This window comes from Halyomorpha halys, unplaced genomic scaffold, assembly GCF_000696795.3.
Source record: "Halyomorpha halys isolate HHAL.00 unplaced genomic scaffold, Hhal_1.1 Scaffold243.1, whole genome shotgun sequence".
Taxonomy (NCBI): domain Eukaryota; kingdom Metazoa; phylum Arthropoda; class Insecta; order Hemiptera; family Pentatomidae; genus Halyomorpha; species Halyomorpha halys.
Window position 1 is genome coordinate 804,719 of NW_027106548.1, and position 4,243 is coordinate 808,961.

Consider the following 4,243-nt stretch of genomic DNA (forward strand, 5'->3'; position numbering starts at 1 on the left):
TATATATATATATATATATAGTTGAGGAGTGGGGAGTATAAATAAAGAATTTGTTTAGGTTTGATAATAGAAAGAGCCTTACCTGAGTGTTAGCTCATCAAGAATTTCAATCATTAATAAATTTAATTAAAACGTAGATAAAAGGGTAATTGTTTACCTCAGCTTCCCAAAATGGCCGAAGCTAATTTTTTTCTGACCAGAGGGTCCTGAGAAGCACCGGAGGTGAATGATTACCAGCCGTGTGTTTCAGAATAAATTGCCCGAAACTTCGATAGGGATTTTTCACTTCCCTCAAGTTATATTGATGTATTGTATCCAAATATTTTCTTTATATTTTTTTATGCCACTTGGCTATCTGGTATAAATAAATTGCGAAAAAATCGTTAAAGTTATCCTCTTGGTTTGATTTTTTTTTTTACTAATGAGTCTAACACATCAACTGGAAATGAAATGAACCCATGTAAAATGTATTTACCATCGAAATTTATTTCCCACTTAAATTTTTTTTTCCACCAAATTGTTTTGAATGCATATTTTGTATTTTCCTACTAATCATTTTTACTAGGGATGTGCAGTTCGTGAACGAACAAGCTCAAATGAACTATTCAGAAAAAAGGAATTGCTTAGTTCTATCTTTATGTGGTTAGTTAGTTGATCTTTATGTGGACCCTAGTTCCTTTGGTTGTGAATTCAGTTAAAATTATCGAACTAAGTTGAAACTAACGAACAAAGTCAGAACTATTGAACTAGGAGGATTCTTTAGTTGATTTTCCATTTTAGTTAAACTCGAGTATCTAGCTAGTTCACCCCGTACCTATTGTTAAATTAATTACTATATTGATAAATATTTTCGCTGTTTTTGATTTGATATACTGGCTGATTTGAATAATAATTTAGAGTTGTGTTCATGTGTCCATCTTGTGCTTATTTCACAATTATCTATAATGATTCCAATGTCTAAATATTTTAATATGTTTTCTTTTGTTCACATTGTTTGAATGTTTTTGTTTTATTATTATTAATAGGTCGTTTATGTATGTAATTGGGATTATCGTCAGAAAGAGTGGGGGTATACGGAAGGGACTAATACCGAAAAAGGGTTAGAGTATTTTGTTTGTCACTTTCTGAGGAAAATTGTTGAATAGGATCTTTTTAAATACGTTGTACGTTGGTCTGATCGTATTGAGGGTCGGAAAGAGAAAAAGATCGGTGGATAAGGTTCTTAGCAACATTAATAATTTGGTGATAAGGGTGTTGAGGAAAATAGTTGAGGAGTCTGCCAGAATAAGTGGGTTTGGTCTTAAAATCCTTAAGATCCACTATTCCCACCCTACGCCTTGGCTTGAAATTAGGATTATCGGTTTATTTTCTATTTTATTTTTTTGTTCTTTTAACAGTTTATTTAAATTTATTCCACTAATTACTATCGATAATTCCACTAATTACTATCGATAATTTTGATAGCAATTTAAGGCCCTGCCACTTGTTTAAAAAAAAGTTTACTTCATATTTAAAATTGGTATTCATTAGGGATTATTTAATTCCTTTCAAGTACAGTTTTTTATTTTTATGTTATCTTTAATCTTTTCTCAGGTTTCATCTACTGTAATATTCGAGATTTTTGTATGTAGTTTTATTGTGTAATATTAAGACGGCAAAACAACCTACAAAGAATGATAAAAAAATTTACTTTCTGTCTTTGGTTTTCAGGCTTATATATATATTTTTTTTTGCTTTACCGTACCCCCTTGACGAAATAAGTAATTGAATACATACATATAGGTATATATATATGTATATCTGGTAGTTTGTAATTCCTTTATATACACATACGTAACTACCTATATGTATGTATTCAATTACTTATTTCTTAGGGAGGTACGAACAAAAAAAGAATATATAACTGAAAACCCAAGACAGAAAGTAGATTTTTTTTTTTTATTTGGCTTATATTTGCCCATTCGTATTTCTGTTATCAATTCAGTTAAACCAGTTCGATTCGCTGAGAAAGCGCCATCTGAATTATCTAGTTTGTTTAGGACGTCGGTATCTGAAGGGATTACTAAATGAAAAATGAACTAATTAATTGTACTGAACGAATTACTTAACCCATCTCTAATTTTTACAGATCTGAATTACTAAATTTAACTCACACCTCAGACATACTTTCTATCCCGTATTTCTTTTTAAGGAAGGTGGCAACACTGTTATACCTAACTAAACATTTTAGAAATATTGTATAAAATCAAAGCATATTGGATTTGTAAAATGTTCAATTCATTATATTTTCTCAATATTGACGTATTCTAAATAAAACTGCATTAGTATTCTTGAAATAGATGCTCCTACCTGACCCTCGCGATAGACAGCTCCCTCTGCCGAATGAAGTCAACACTGCGCCAGTTGCCAGACTGATGCCCTTGAAGCGGCACAGTCGTTATATACAGCAGCGGTCCTGAGAATAATTCCTATTATGGCGTTGGGCTAGCACTCTTATCTTCCTATTGTATCTCCATTCACTGAAAGCACATCTTTCCCAGCTTGGGGTTAGAGTCCGGCACTGGCACAAAACTTATTTTCTGCTGTAGTCGGTCAAAAAGGTATGTCCAACTTAATGTTTTTATGTTATATTTTAAAAAAAATCAAAAATTGTATTTTTAATTAATAAAATATTCATAAATACACATAATTATAAGATATTTATAAAATAATTAAAGAAAACATCTTTTTTTTAGAAAGTCAAAAAAGTATTGGTACACTTTTAATTATATACATAATATTTTATCAATTTGTACAGGATGCAACTAATATTTTGTCATCGTACCATTGGCATCTATCTCAACCTATAATCATCTTGGCATTGGCCAAACAAGATTTTGCGTTGCTTCTTGAACAATTTTACGCCATTCCTCAGACAAAGTTTCCATTAGCAAATATTATGAACAAATTTAGTTTTCTCTTATTTTTAGGCCCTGTAAATACTTCAGGTGTTCTATGGCAATAATGCTCGGAGAGTGTGGCCCTACACGTTTGCCAAACTTAGACAAATTCGCACAGACGCTAGTTACTGGTGCTCGGCTGGTACAAGTTGGCCTGGATCTACATCCACAAGTTTGTTTCCAGTTTGCATTATTTTGGAACTGCCAGCAGATGAATATTTGTGATCTCCGTGTTTTAATTAATAATAGAATTTCACCAACCTTCCCGTTTAAGATTGTATATTTTAAAATTCTATCCATTTGGTATAAATTCATTGTTTCGAATCTTATATATATATATATATGAACATGTTATATATCTATGTAACTAAATAAAACACCGTTTCCGGTTAACATTTTAGAAGAAAGGTTGAATTTATAGGTTATGTTATGTTGTACTATTTCTATGAATTTTGATTATCTACAACCTACTCGTACATTGCTGATATTTGTGTTTCCTTTCATTTCACAAATCTTTATTTTGTTGTTTTTTCTTATGAATATGTAATAGCCGAAATTATCACCTATTTTTCTAGGATATGAGATTAAAGGAAACCCAGCATCTCAACTTTTAGAATATAATTGAAATGAGCTTTGAGCGTATATGAGTATGTAGAGATGAAACCTATTTCCTTAACTAAATAGAATAAGGCGTATATCTGGGGAGGAGCAGTGATTAAAAAAAGGAAAGTCCAGTGCACCCATGGTATTTGGCCCAGGCTCATATAAAAAAAATTATTTCATTTCATTATTCCTAATTTTTGATTACTTTAATGCAAACTATGTATAATTTCTAGTAAACATTTATGAGTCTGCCAAGTATAGTTAAGGGTTTTTATTCCCCTTGGGCTGTTCAAAATGTTTAGAAAAAATAATTTTCATTCAGAGCTCTATATCTTTAAAGCTACCAACAGCACAAGAAAACCTAATAGAAAATAACTTAATATACCAAATATTACATTTTACGTTCAATAATTCTCGAGAAACAGTTCTTTAATTTAAAAAGCAACATTTTATTCCAAATTACGTGAAATGGATGAAATGATAAAAACTACAACTCCAACGATGGATGTAGAGATGTCCATTAGCTCTGAACCCCTGAGGGGGTCTGCAGCTTAAATACTTAACTTGAGGGGGTCTGCAGCTTAAATACTTAACTTCGGGGGTCTCTAGCTAGGGATGGGATATCGATATTATCGAAATATCGATATTTTGTCTCCGATATCCGATATTTTGATATCGATATCCAGTAACCGATAATATCG

General features: G+C 31.4%; 1 protein-coding gene across 1 annotated transcript in view; it reads right to left on the reverse strand.

Annotated features, from left to right (window-relative positions):
- Nucleotides 1–2,480, reverse strand: part of LOC106680111 (uncharacterized) — a 10,882-nt gene extending 8,402 nt beyond the window's left edge. The window contains exon 1 of the mRNA XM_014419606.3: nucleotides 2,350–2,480. The gene's annotated coding sequence lies outside the window, so the exon portion shown is untranslated. The remainder of the gene's footprint in view (nucleotides 1–2,349) is intronic.
- Nucleotides 2,481–4,243: the final 1,763 nt, after the last annotated feature.